At 42.2% G+C, this 15,185-nt stretch overlaps 1 long non-coding RNA gene across 1 annotated transcript; it reads right to left on the reverse strand.

The window, feature by feature from the left end:
• Positions 1-1,983: 1,983 nt before the first annotated feature.
• Positions 1,984-14,685, reverse strand: LOC119244466 (uncharacterized). The gene is made up of 3 exons (XR_005125051.2): positions 14,505-14,685; positions 4,643-4,760; positions 1,984-2,414 (listed from the first exon to the last, which is right to left on the reverse strand). It is a non-coding gene; the product is annotated as an uncharacterized LOC119244466 (long non-coding RNA).
• Between the last annotated feature and the right edge of the window lie 500 nt (positions 14,686-15,185).

Below are 15,185 nucleotides of genomic sequence, written 5' to 3' on the forward strand. Positions count from 1 at the left end.
CTACAGAACTGTCCATCCTACAGTTCTTATTTTCACTCTTGAACTTGCACCCATAACTTCCCAGTCACATAGCTTCCAAAATGAATCTTAAGGTTACCACTGATTTTACACTTTACAGTATCCACACATTTGTTATTAGACTCATGAACTACATTTGCATCCAGAATAATCTCTCCTGTGACATAATTTTCTCATTTGACTCTTACAACTGGTATCATCAGAGGGAAAACTTACTTACAGAGCATCTCCCATGTTTTTCTTGTTTTTTCACTTGTCTGTTTCCTGTACCTCTCCAACCACACCCTCCATTTGTACAAAAATAAGAATCCCGGGATTCAGTCCTTGATTTCTGTCTCATGACTTTTACTTCCTTGTATATGCTAATGATCCAAAAATTTTTATTTACTCTGCAGATATTTTTCCTTAATTCCAGAAATGTTCTCACTGCACCTGCATCTGGGGCACCTCTGATCCCTTGGTGTATGACACTGGAATCCACGGATCTCAAAATGTCCTTTTTTTAATTTTATTTTATTTAAGTCTATTGGTGATGCCAAATTGGATTGTTGGTAGGGGGACCTGATGAGGTAAAACTTATTTGGTCATGACCCTGATATCATTCCAAGATATGGGTATTTGAAAAGTAAATCTCTCTCACCCCTGGTATATTTCTTGGATTTCTTTCACTATATACATTTGTGCCTCATTCTATTCTTCAAATGGTTGCACATTATTACCTTTTTAAAAAAGCAAAGCCAGTATCAAAGTACACATCTAAGTAGTATTTCTGTGTCTCAGAATCAATATTTTAAGACAGAGAACTTAGACTTTTATGATTAACACTCAAGCTGTTTCCACTCGACTGTAAGTAATTTGTATCTTCCGTTTCAAGTTACTGAAACATATAGGTGTGATTTGCCTAATATTTGTGCTCAAATTGTAATCTTTATGAGGAATGGTTTTCCTTCCAGCTCCTTGCCTGGTGATTGACTGGGTTTTTGATTCCTCTTATCTCACAGATGGTGCTCTAAACTCTCTTGGACATCGTGATTGCATATGTAATTTTGAAACATGGATGTGTTTCCTTGCTTATCATTGTTACCTCATCATGGTTTTAAGATGTAATCAATGAATGAAGATGGATAAATATTAGAATTTTACAAAAGTTGATTTATTAGTCTTTATGAGTAGATTTCTTGACAAATATCCACTTCCATTGTTTCCTTTTCTAAAGTACGGTTCCTGGCTGGAAGAGGAAGGTAGCAAAGGAAAGAAAAACTGATTCACAGTCTTCACCAGATCCTGTGGGTGAAGCCAGCGAGAAGGCTGGTGCTGAGCTTCCAGTGAATGTGTATGTCAGGAGACGTGGCCCAGATGAGAATGTCAAAAGGTAACAGAGGCAATTCAGTACATGGAAACATATGCAGGAAACTTTCGCTAATGTGATTTTACGTTTTTGTTGTTCTGCCAATTTGTTGAGTATTTAGTGTTAAATGGAGGTGATTTGAAACAGAGTAATACAGAAGTACTATGTGATTGAGACTGGGTATTGCAAAATATAGTCAAAGAGGAAGAAAATAGGACCCAGGGCCTCCCTTGGTGGCACAGTGATTGAGCACCGAGCTGCAAAGCTGTATGCAGCATCTGTAGCCCGGTTCGATTCCCCACTGCCCAGGGAGAACCCCACATGGCACAGCAGACCTCTCCTGTCTCACCCGCTGCTCCCTTCAGCAGTGTCTTCAGTCTGTCTGCCTGTTCTGCTCCCTGCTCTGGCTCTGGTGAATTCTCTCAAACTCCTGTGCTTCTGACCTGTACTCCAGCTCTTGTATAAATAAATAAATAAATCTTTAAAAAAAAAAGATGTGAAACAAGCCCTGGCAATATCCTCCATATGTACAAAGGACTGTGGCATTTCATACAATAAATGATTATGTTTTAAATTCACTAAAGAAAGACATTCTTCTTAAATTTGAGCTACGACAGAGTAGATTATTCTTTATTATTCAATAGATCTAGTGAGAAACTAGTGGGTCATGCATTACAAATCTCAAAATCTACTGGCCAACAAATCTTTTTCAAGTAGAAGAGTGAGCTCCTGGGAAGTCCTGTGGTGGTAGCTTGGGGATGGAAAAACAACTTCTATACTCAGGGAATGTGGAAATCTGGCACCATTTCCCTTTTTCTTTCTTGTACTGTGCCTCAGCCTCCAAGAATTCAGTGTCAGCAAAAGTAGTTGGTACAGAGGATGCAAAATGCTTTCGGAGATCTTTCCTTTCTGTTTAGTGGAATTCTGGTTTCAAGATGTGGAGGCCAAAATGCTTTTCTTTCTCTCAGTTCTCCACCATTTGACATTGGACTTGGGCTTATTGTGAAACTTTCCAAAACCAGAGTTAACTACGGTCTTTGTTCTCTCGCTGAGGAATGAGAAGAGGATCTACAGTGACTAAGTGAATATTGGGCAGATCACTAAGAGGGAAGTTCTTGGGAAAATGACTCTTACAGTTGTTTATGAGCTCCTGGGTTGGCCCCCCAGCTCATGTGATTCAATCTGATCCTATTCAGCATATGAGAAGAGGCACTGGGCATCACAGACACTGGAGAGAGGTCCAATAGCCCTGCTAAGGCTCTGAAAACCAAATATTGGGGCTACTGCTGGCTGAAGGAGGGTTGGAACTCTTTTTTTTGAATCTAGTCAGGTATGCTTCATGCTAAAACTATGTGTCAATATTTCTTGCCAGTTTAAAGCAAGACTCAATGACATCATTGAAGATGTCCAGAATATAATCCAAATTACTCAGCTTCTGAGGAATCAGGAAAGTTGCAACCTAGAAAGACTACATGTAAATTTCTATGCCGCAGTGACACAGAATTTGAAATTATTTGCAAAGACTTAAAATAGCTATTTTAAAATGCTCCAGGAAGCAATTACAAAGGCTCAAGAAACAAATGAAAAAAATATCTTAGAGAAAGTAATATTAAAAGCAGATAAAAATTTAAAAAAAAACTGAAAAACCGTGTAACTGAAATTAAAAATAACCTCACTAATAAACTCACTGGATGAACTTAATAGCAAACACAGGGATATCAGTGGAACGATCCAGAAAATGTGATGACAGATCACTAGAAATTATCCAGTTCAAACAACAGAGAGAAAAGATAGGGAGAGAAAAAGAACATAAATCTCAGGAAACTTTGGGATATTAGGGAAAAAGCCTAACATTCATTTCATAAAAATCCTAAAAGGAGAGGAGAGTGATGCTGAAAAATCATTCCTAAAAAATGGTTAAATATTAAGAAATTTGGCATAAGATATATATCTACAAATTTAAGAAAATGAGCAAATCCTGAATGGGATAATCCCAAGAATATCCATTCCCACAGTATGACGAATATATATATATATATATATATATATATATATATATATATGTATTTATACACATAAAAAACTAAAGACAAAGAACAATCTTGAAAGCAACCAGAGGAAAATGTTCATTGTTCTTAGAGAAACAATAATTCTCATGAAGACAAAGAACAATCTTGAAAGCAACCAGAGGAAAATGTTCATTGTTCTTAGAGAAACAATGATTCTCATGACTATGATTTTCTTATCAGAAAACATGGAGGCCAGAAAGAAGTAAGAAAATCTTCAAGTGCTAAAAGTAAAGAGCTATCAATTCAAAACTGTGGAGCTGGTAGAAATATCCCTCAGGAGTGAAGGTGAAAGAAATGCATTCTTACATCGGGAAAACTAAGAGTTTTCATTTTACTGGGAAACTATTAATGGGAATACCCATTCCTCTCATCTCTATGCACACTAATTCTATTAAAGATCTTTCACACCAAGAGTATGTTTCTTTTCTTTTATCTTTTTTGTGTGTAGATGGTCTGATGCATTTCAGAGCAGGCAGAACTTGATAGTATGGGGTCCCTAGGTGCCCCTTGGTTCCATGCTAACACTCTCAAGGCAGAAGCCTTGGAGCAGCTTCTGGGAACTCACATGCCAGGGGAGGTGGCTAAGCAGCCTTATGGAGCCTAGTTCCAGCTTCAGGGTCAGTTTGGAGGTATATTCTTTTGACTGCCTTGCCCAATAGGTAAGGTGATGAAACCAGTGAGGTCCAAGGGCAAACGTGAGCCCACTGCCACATTTCTTTTGCTGTAAAATGAATTGCTTGGTAGGAAGTGATGGTGTGTGAGTTATAATAGGTCTGGGGTCAAAAGGAGAATAACAGTAACAGGTCCTATTCCAAGTCTGGGCTACACTGTCCCATGGGCCCTGGAGATAATGTTGCTTGTGTTAAGCTAAAAAGTTTAAACTGTCTGCTCCAGCTTGTGACCCTTCTCATCTTAGGACTGAAATCCCACCCACGGTGCCAAAGGGCACACAAGCGTTCTCCTCTAAGGACCTTCTCTCTCCCAAGTTCCCAATGCTTCATCAAAACAGCTAAACAGTGAAAGGCACTTCTCCTTGCATGTAAACTGAAGGGCCTGTGCTCATTGACAAAGGCAAAGAGATAGCTGGAAGGTGGAGTGTTGTTTTGGAACTTCTGCTCAGTGCAGGCCAACACAGGTGGGGGTGGGGTGAGAGAAGCATGCCATATGACTCTTTTCACTAGTAGGACCTGAAATCCAGCACACAGACCTGTTACACTTGGCCATAAGCAATCCTGCACAAGCCATGAGTCACAATGCTCCTGTTTGTGCCTGTCATAGCATGTGAGTGAAAGCAGCATTCATGTTCTTCTCTTCACCACTGACACCTGGAGAAAGTAACAAAAACAAAATCAGGAAAGTCAATGGCCTGGATTTGACGTTTTTCTTTCCAATGTCTCATTCTGGGGAACACAGAATACTACTACTATAGAGTCTACCATAACAGATGCATTGAACGTTATAAGAACATGTAATAGGAACATTTAACGCTGACCAAGGAGAAAGGGACTCAAAAGCTGGAACACAGAGGATGAGTAGAAGTTGCCCAGAGAAAAGTGTGTATGAGTATGTGCTGAGGTTGATGGGGGATGGGAGACTGAAGAGGGCTCCAGGCAGAAGGAATGGCCTGTGCAAGGTCCTGCTGACAAGGAGAACATGGTTCTTGAAAATATAAAAAGAAATTAATTTGCCAAAACACCAAGTAGAAAGCACTGGCTACCGAGGGATTAGGTAGGAGGAATAATTAGGGCTTAGGCTACTAAACAAACACTTCTAAGGACAGCGAGCAGCCTATGGAAAGTGGATGACTCAGGTGGGTTTGCATTTTAGGAAGAGCACTTTGGCTGTAGTGTAGAGAACAGTCTGAGGGGTGAGGAGAATGGAGGCGGGATCGCCATACTGGGCAATCTGTATGGTAGCTCATTCAGCCAAAAGATGATGATCTAATCACAGTTGTGATTAATAGAGACCAAAAAAACATGGATAAATTTCAGGGATACTGGGCATCCCTGGTTGTTCAAGGGGTTAAGATGCAAGCTATGAAGCTATCCACAGCCATTGCAGCACGAATTCGATACCCAGCCAGGGAGGTGACCCACATGCGCGGCAGACCTCTCCTATCTCAACTGCTGCTCCTCTCAGCAATGTTTTTCAGTCCATCTGCCTGTTCTGCTCCCCACTTTGTCTCTGGTGAATGCTCTCACCTCTGGCACATATTCATACAAGAAATATCCCATTCATACAAGAAATACAAGAAATACCCTATTTCTTGTATGAATACATAAATAAATCTTAAAAAAAAAAATCCCGGCTGCTTAAGGGACATACAGTTTTGAGTACTCAACATGGGGAATGAGAGAAAGTTCAATGGGTGGCACTGTCATTCTCTTGAAGGAAATAGGGAGAAATAGCAAGTACAGAGGAGAACATAATAAGGTCACAGTCACTGATGTGCTCCATCTGGGCACACCCCTGTGGAAAGGGCTTGGCAATTGTGTCTGCTGACCTACCCAAAGTACAACAATATTTATTTATTTATTATTTTTTTTATTAGATAATAAATTTTATTGTTATATTCCCCATACAATTGCAGCGCCCCCATTCTGACCCCAATCCCTCCCCTCCCGCCCCTGCCCCCTAAAAGTGTCTCTGGTTCATAGTTTTTTGTTGATTTTGATTTTCACTTTCTTATAGTTATTCATTTTCCTGGTCCCTTATTTAAGTTTTCTAGATTCCTGCTATGAGTGAGACCATCCGGTATTTTTCTTTTTCTTTTTGGCTTATTTCGCTGAGCATGATCCCTTCCAGCGCCATCCATGTTGCTGCAAATTGCATGTGTTTATCTTTTTTGAATGCTGAGTAATATTCCATGGTATATATGTACCACATCTTCTTGATCCAGTCATCTATTTTTGGGCATTTGGGTTGTTTCCAAAGCTTAGCTATTGTAAACAGTGCTGCTATAAACATAGGGGTGCAGGTGTTCTTTGGAATTGATGTTTCTGTGTCCTTTGGGTAAATACCTAGGAGTGGAATTGCTGAATCATATGGAAGCTCTATGTTTAGTAGGTCCAGAAATCTCCACACAGCTTTCCACAGTGGTTGGACCAGTTTGCACTCCCACCAACAATGCAGAAGAGTTCCTTTTTCTCCACACCCTCGCCAACATTTGTTGTTGCTAGTTTTTTTAATATGTGCCATTCTCACTGGTGTAAGATGGTATCTCATGGTAGTTTTGATTTGCATTTCCCTGATGACAAGTGATGTTGAACATTTTTTCATATGCCTGTTGGCCATTTGCATTTCCTCTTCAGAGAAGTTTCTTTTTAGCTCTTCTGCCCATTTTTTGACTGGATTATTTTCTTTGTTGTTGTTGAGTCTCATCAGCTCTTTGCAGATTTTTGTGATCAGTCCTTTATCATTAGTGTTGGGTGCAAAAATGTTCTCCCAGCTGGTGGGGTTTCTCTTTGTTTTTGTTATTGTCTCTTTTGCTGTGCAGAAGCTCTTTAATTTGATGTAGTCCCAGCTGTTTATCTTCGCCTTCACTATCACTGCTTTGGGTGATGCATCTGTAAAGATGTCTTTGATGTGCAAATCACGTAGTGTTTCGCCTATATTTCCTTCTATATATTTTACGGTTTCAGGTCTTATGTCTAATTCTTTAATCCATTTTGAGTTGATTTTTGTGTATGGTGTGAGGTAGTGGTCAAGCTTCATTCTTTTGCATGTAGCGACCCAGTTTTCCCAGCACCATTTATTGAACAAACTTTCTTTGCTCCAATGCATAGTCTTTGCTCCTTTGTCAAAGATTAGTTGACCATAAATCTGTGGGTTTATTTCTGGATTTTCTATTCGATTCCATTGGTCTGTATGTCTGTTCTTGTTCCAATACCATGCAGTTTTGATGATTATGGCTTTGTAGTATAGTTTGAAGCCTGGGAGTGTGATGCCTCCATTCCCTTCTTTTTTTTTCAGGAGAGCTTTGGCTATTCGGGGTTTTTTGTGATTCCATATGAATTTCATCAATAATTGTTCTATTTCTTTGAAGAATGACATTGAAATTTTGATTGGAATAGCATTGAATCTGTATATTGCTTTTGGAAGGATGGCCATTTTAATAATGTTTATTCTTCCAATCCATGAGCAGGGGATATCTCTCCATTTCTTTGTGTCTTCTTCTATTTCTTTTAACAGTGTTTTATAGTTTTCTTTGTATAGGTCCTTTACCTCTTTTGTTAGATTTATTCCCAAGTATTTGATTTTTTTTGTTTCAATAACGAAAGGGATGGTTTTTTTGATTTCTTCTTCTTCAGATTTATTGTTTGTGTATAGGAAGGCTTCTGACATTTGCGTGTTGATTTTGTATATTGCCACTTTACTGAACTGATTGATGAGTTGAATTAGCTTTTCTGTGGAGTTTTTGGGGTTCTCTATGTATAATATCATATCGTCTGCAAATAGTGATAGTTTGACTTCTTCTTTTCCTATTTGGATTCCTTGGATGTCTTTCTCTTGTCTTATTGCCCTGGCTAGGACTTCCAGTATTATATTGAAAAGCAGTGGTGAGAGTGGACATCCTTGTCTTGTTCCAGATCTTAATGGAATTGCTTTCAGCTTTTCACCATTGAGAATGATACTGGCTGTTGGCTTGTCATAGATGGCCTTTATGATGTTAAGGTATGTTCCTTGTATCCCAAGAATTTCAAGGGCTTTTATCATGAATGGGTGTTGCACTTTGTCGAAAGCTTTCTCAGCATCTATTGATATTATCATATGGTTTTTATATTTCTTTTTGTTGATGTGTTGGATAACGTTGATTGATTTTCGGATGTTAAACCATCCTTGTGTCCCTGGAATGAATCCTACTTGGTCGTGGTGAATTATCTTATGGATACATTGTTGGATTCTGATGGCTAAAATTTTATTGAGGATTTTTGCATCAGTGTTCATTAGGGAGATTGGCCTGTAGTTTTCCTTTTTTGTGTTGTCCTTGTTCGGTTTTGGTATTAGTGTAATGTTGGCTTCATAGAACGTGTTTGGTATTGTCCCTTCCTTCTCAATTTTTTGGAAGAGTTTGTGAAGGATAGGCACTAATTCGTCTCTGAATGTTTGGTAGAATTCATTTGTAAATCCATCAGGTCCTGGGCTTTTGTTTTTGGGGAGGTTTTTGATTACCATTTCAATTTCGCTAATTGTAATTGGTCTGTTTAGGTGTTCTATTTCTTCTTTATCTAGCTTTGGGTGATTGTAGAGTTGTAGGAATTTGTCCATCTCCTCTAGATTGTTAAACTTGTTTCCATATAACTGTTCATAGTAGTTACTGATTATTCTTTTGATTTCTGCTGTGTCCGTTGTGATTTCTCCTCTTTCATTGATGATCCTGTTTATTTGTGCTTTCTCCCTTTTTTCCTTTGTGAGCCTGGCTAGGGGTTTGTCTATTTTATTGATTTTTTCAAAGAACCAGCTCTTGGTTTCATTGATCTTTTGGATTTTTTTTTTTAGTTTCAATTTCATTTATTTCTGCTTTGGTTTTTATTATTTCTTTTCTTCTACTGGTTTTGGGGTTTTTTTGTTGTTCTTTTTCTAGATCTTTGAGCTTCGAGATTAGGTTGTTTCTTTGAGTTCTTTCTTGTTTCTTGATGTGAGCTTCTATTGCTATATATTTTCCTCTTATTACTGCTTTTGCTGCATCCCATACATTTAGGATATTGGTGTCCTCCTTGTCGTTCAATTCAAAAAATTTTTTAATTTCTTCTTTCATCTCCTCATTAGTCCAGTGGTCTTCCAGTAGTGTGGTTTTTAATCTCCATGAGGTAGGAAAGTTCCTTGCCTTCTTTTTATGGTTTATTTCTAGTTTGATGCCTTCATGGTCAGAAAAGATGGTTGATATGATTTCAATCTTGGTGTATCTGTTGATGTTTGTCTTGTGCCCCAGTATGTGATCGATCCTGGAGAATGATCCGTGTGCGCTTGAGAAAAATGTGTACTCCGTTTTTTTGGGGTTTAGTGTTCTATAGATGTCTGTTAAGCCCAATTGCTCTAGGTCCTTATTTAGAGCTTTGGTTTCTTTACTTATTTTTTGTCTTGTTGATCTATCCATTGTTGATAGTGGTGTGTTGATGTCTCCCACTACGTATGTGTTTTCTCTGATGTCTGTTTTCAGAGAGGACAACAGTTGTCTGATATATTTTGGTGCTCCTTCGTTTGGTGAGTATATGTTAATGAGTGTTATTTCTTCTTGAAGTATTGTCCCCTTGATCATTATGTAGTGACCATTGGGGTCTCTTTTTATCTTTTTGAGTTTGAAATCTGTTTTATCTGATATAAGTATAGCTGTTCCTGCTTTCTTTTTTGGTCCATTTGCTTGTAGGATTGTTTTCCATCCTTTAACTTTGAGCCTATTTTTATCTTTTGTAGCTAAATGTGTTTCCTGGAGACAGCAAAAGGTTGGGTTTTGTTTCTTAATCCAGGCTGCAACTCTGTGTCTTTTTATTGAAGAGTTTAGTCCATTTACATTTAGAGTTAATATTGATATGTTAACATCTGTATTTGCCATTGTGTTTGTCTTTCCTTTGATTTTATTTATTTATTCTTTTAATAACTTTTTTTTTTTTTGGCCTTCTTTCATTGTTATTCGTCCCTCTGAGGTTCTGGCTTTAGGACTCCTTGTAGTATTTTTTGGAGTGGGGGTTTAGTTGCAATGAAATTCCGGAGTTTCTGTTTGTCTGGGAAAGTCCATATTCTTTCTTCAAAGAGGAAGGAGAGCTTTGCGGGATAGAGTATTCTTGGTTGGCATCTGTTTTCTTGGAGTCTGTTGACTATGTCCCTCCACTCTCTCCTTGCCCGTAGTGTTTCTTCGGAGAAGTCTGATGTCAGCCTGATTGGCTTTCCTTTGAATGTTATCTGTTTCTTCCCTCTTGCCAGCTTCATTATTTTTTCCTTGTCCTGGATTCTTGGGAGCTTTACTATTATGTGTCTTGCTGTATTTTTCCTTTCGTCGTGGAAGTTTGGTGTTCTTCTTGCTTCTTGTATATCAATTTTCAGCTCCTCCTTCACATTTGGGAAGTTCTCTTCAATTATCTCTTTGAATATTTTCTCTGTTCCTACTTCTCTCTCCTCTCCTTCTGGTATTCCTATAACTCTTATATTTCCTTTCCTCATGGAGTCAGATAGTTCCCGAAGTCTTTCTTCATTCTTTTTCCTTCGTACTTCTCTTTCCTTTTCTGTTTTGGTTCTTTTTATTTCTGTGTCTTCAAGAGTACTTATTCGTTCTTCCATTTCATCAATTCTGCTTTCATTGCTTTTCCCAGAATTCTTTAGTTCTTCCATTAATTCTTTGATCTCCTGCATTTTTTTTACTTCCCTCTTTAGGGACTCAATTGCATTCTTCTGATCGTTGATTATTTTTCCCTTATCATTGTTTTCCTTTATGACTTCTGTCAGTTTTTTAATCACGGCAATTTTAAATTCTCTTTCTGGAAGGCTCAGAAGTTCTTCCAAGTTACTGTCGTTGCCATCTGGGGGCTGGTTTTCTTTTTGTGGTATGCTTTTTCTCTGGAGAGTTGCTAGGTTGCGTGTGGTTCTTCTCCTCCCTACTGTCTGTTTTCTAATTTGCCGTATGCGTTGGGACACTGTGTAGTTGGGACTGGCCGGCATCTTGGGTGGGCTTCTCTGCTCCCCTCTGGTTCCTCCAGGAGTCATCTGTCAGTTTCAAGCAGTCTTTACTGGAGAAAGGTCCCTGTTCTAAAATGCCGATGTGGGGACACACTCCCCTGTGCGCCTGGTCTGCCCCGGCGTTGGGTTCCTGCTCCCCCTCTGGGCTTGGACTGCAGGCCAGAGGGGGTCTGGCGTGGGCGAACTTCCCCCGCTCACCTCTGGCTCCTGAGGAAGCCTTCTGCAGGTAGTCTTTACTGAAGAAATGTCCCTATTCTATAATGGTGATGTGGGACACACTCCCTGCGCGTCCGGTCTCAGGCACACTCTTCTGCGCGCTTGGTCTGCCCCGGCTGTGGGTGCTCGCTCTCCCTGTGGGCTCAGACTACTTGTTCGGAAGGAGCCAGGTGTGGGCTAACTCCCCAGCTGGCCACTAGCTCCTTCAGGAGCCTGTGCTGGGGTCAAGTCGCTAGGTGGCGCCAGAGATCTCTCCTAGAGCCCTTGGGGAGCTGATTTTCCACCCCGTGGGACAGGGAGCAGAGCAGGGATGGTAGGGTACACCTCAACGGCTTTGGGGTGCTGTGTCTGCCTTGTGCCCCACCGTCGTGGGGAACCCACGCCCCTAATTTCGTGCCCCGGGTCTCAGTTCCAAAGCCCTCAGTTCCAGGACGCGGGCTGTAGCCCAGATCAGTGGCGCGGGAATGGCGCCTTTTGAATCCCGCTCCCGTGCCTGGGCGCCTGGTTCCTGCTCACTCCGGGAGGGCCTCCGCGCGTCTCCCCGCAAGCCTAGGTCGCAGGTGCGGGGACCTGGGCAGCTGCGATCCGATCCGCGCAATCCACGCCGCTTTCCCCGCGCAATCCCGCTCCGCGTCTGTTTTTCCGGCGCGCTGCTTTCCGAGCAGGCTTACCGGGCGGCCGGGGCTGTGTGCTGGGGCTGGGCTCCTCCTGGGCGGGGCTCTCTTCAATGGCGCCCGGAGCTCACCTCCGCGGCGGATCCTGCGGGGGTTCTCCACAGCTCCCGTTCACAGGGTGTGGTGGCTGCAATAGTTCCTTTCCACTCCCAGTCCCGCTTGCTGCGTCCTTTGTTCTTGTTGGCAGTTTTAGTTTGTTGTTTTCCTCCTCTCTGCTGGGCGGAGAGTGCCGCCTCTGTGGGCGGGGGAGGGGAGCAGGGTTCTGCGCTTCCCTCCCTTCTAGTCCTCTTTTATGGCCACTTTCTTCTTCGGGCAGTTTGCTGGCGTCACCCGTTTATCTTCCGTGTCCCGGTTCTCACTGGGACCTGCCGCTTTTCCTCCCTATTCACTTTTTTTAATGGGAGATCTTACTCGCAGTGTCTCCTCGCCGCCATGTTGCTCCGCCCCTCCCAAAGTACAACAATATTTAAAAGATGAGCAAGAAGATTTCACAAAAAACCCAAAAGTGGTGAAGAGATAGGAGGAAATGATGTTGCTGAAGTAGGTCAACAAACATCAGGTGGAGTATCAACATCCAGGACTATTATTGAGAAGCTTCCATTTTTTTCATTTATATTTTGATGTGAATAGTACAGTGTGTCAGTTCTCACACTTTTTGGTTCTATAATGTATTGTCTACTTTTTCGAATCATTGAACACTCAAAGCTGATTACATGGCTATAGCTATCAATATTTATTCTACTAGAAATAAAAAAATCAGAGAAATTGTAGACATGTGTTCATTCACTTAAATTAACAAGTGTTATTACTAGTTAATGTTTATGAAATTAACTATTTTAACACAAAAAATAGTGATGAGTAACATTATTTTTTTAAAGTATGTTTTTTTTCCAAATCTCTTTAATTTCTGGCTTAATAGAAAAAAGCTGAATTACCCTACCTGGTTTTGCCAGCATTCTGTTTTGCTATCATGGTTTATGTAGCCTTTGGAAAACTCCCGTTTAGTTTTGTGGTATCACAAAAAAATAAGAGTGAAAAAAAACTAAATAACATCTTAAATATTTATTAAGAGTTGGATCTTGCAGATCCCCAGAAATGGTCTCCTAGGATTGGGGGACTACACTTTTAGAATCCCTGCCCCACGGCAGGAGAGCTTGACTATACTGAGAATCTCAGAAATACATTCTTGATGCCACAGCCAGGAGCAGACTGGAATAGACCAATTGAGATTTCAAAGATGATTTTATGAGAGGTTGTCTGGTTGATATCACTTTTCAAAGTTGGGAACGAGCCTAGAATGTTCACTCAGTTCACTCATCAAACATTTAGTACAAATTTACATTATATGCCAGGAAGTAGACACCAGGGCTCTTTCTGTTCGCTTTGGGGCAGATTAATCAGTGAACAAATAAACTGGTAAAATATATATATATATAAATATAAAGTACAATTTATTTATCATGTATATGTAAGGATGGCAAATGCTATGCAGAAAAATAATGTGAAGAGGTATAGGGAAAACTGGAAGGCTGTGCACAGGACAAAGGAAGGCCTCCTTAGGAAGGGATTATTTGAGTAAAGACCTGAAGGAAGTGAAGGAACCAATTGGATATGTGGCAAACGTGCTTTCCCAGATTAAAAAAAAAAAAAAAATTCTTTAATTTTCCCCCTACTCCTTCTGTAATCAAATCTATTGTATCTGCAAGTGTAAGAACATGAAAGAAAAGTTCAGTGTCTGCAAAGTACCAAGCATTTCATTAGCTTTCATTTCCATATGAGATTTGGGACTTTCAATAAGATTTACAAATTAGTGAAGGAAAGAAAGCACATATAAACGATTCCTGTAGTTGTGTAGTTTCTAAGAACAGAAATAGCTAGTTTGAAATTGCACCACCGTAAGTTTTTATGCACCGGATCTGTAGAGTCTACAATTCCCTTTCAAGAGGCACAGATGTAGGAAGGGAATTCTTCATTAAAGGAGGGTCAATCAGGAAATTCATACCTGGTCACACTTAAATGGTTTATTTGCATTTACAAAGTGTGTTCATAAATGTTCTCACTTACTCTTCATAGCAATCCAAGAAGCTGGTGTTATTCTAAGACATGATGGCCTCCCTTTCTGAGCTGAGCTAACGGGTTCAGAAGGCTAGATAAATTAGCTGGCCATGTGGTAGAGTTGGGACCTACTTTTACCGTAATTTGCCTTTCCACACAGTGCTTCCCAACGCCGTACAGCTGTTATGAGCAGCAACTAAACCAAAAAAGCATTACACTCCCCGGACTCAGCCCCTTCCCTTCGCCAACTGCACAACCAAGGCCAAAGGAGGCCAGGGCGGGAAGGAGGAAGTGTGCAGGCGTGTGAGGTCACACACTTCCGCCCTCTAGGTCTGCGCTTGCGCGCGAGAGGACTAACCGCTCCGGTAAGCCTTCTGGAACTCTGGGCTGGCGCAGACGCAGAGCAACCTCCAGGCGGAACTGGGGCATCGCCCACTCCAGGGACCGACATACCCGGTGTGAAAAGGTGGTGGCACGCGGAGCGGTGCGCATGCGCGGGCAGTTCTCGGGGTGAAGGGGTGAGAGCGGACCAGGCGGCCAGCTGGGCTGGAGCGGAGCAGCGTCAGGATGGACGAGGACCTGCTGCCCGCCCTGAAGGTCCTCATCATCGGCGAGAGCGGCGTCGGCAAGTCCAGGTGAGGCGGCCCCGCGGTCGTGACGGGGGCGGCGGACGGGGCCGCCCTGGCAGCGTCGCCCGGGCCGGCCGGGAACCGTCAACGGCGCGCCCCGAGTGGCCGCGCGGGTCCCCGCTTGTGCGCCGCGGGCCCCTCCGCCTCGCGGCCCGGCAGCCCCGGCTCCCGCGGCCTCGCTGCCCGCCCTGCCCTGCCCACCCGCCCCGCGCCCGCAGCCCCCGCCGGCCCGCGCCGGCCCGAGTGGCGGGTCTTGCTCCCCCTGTTGTGGCGAGAGCGCCCCGCGGCTGCCGCCCGCCGCGCGAGGCCTGGGCGCCGGGCCCGCGCTGGGTCCTGATGCTCATCTCAGGCCGCTCGTGCCCTGAGAGCTGGAGTCGGGACTTTATCACTTCGGGATTCAGGCTGGACTTTCTCTAACGACGTGACGTGGCGTGCAGGGAAGTCTCGTGACGCTGGAGGGCACCGTCCTGGCCGCGCTGCAACGCCCGCCCCGCTGCTGCTGTCG

Source organism: Talpa occidentalis, unplaced genomic scaffold (assembly GCF_014898055.3).
Source record: "Talpa occidentalis isolate TD23 unplaced genomic scaffold, MPIMG_talOcc4v2.1 talOcc4.14, whole genome shotgun sequence".
Classification (NCBI taxonomy): Eukaryota; Metazoa; Chordata; class Mammalia; order Eulipotyphla; family Talpidae; genus Talpa; species Talpa occidentalis.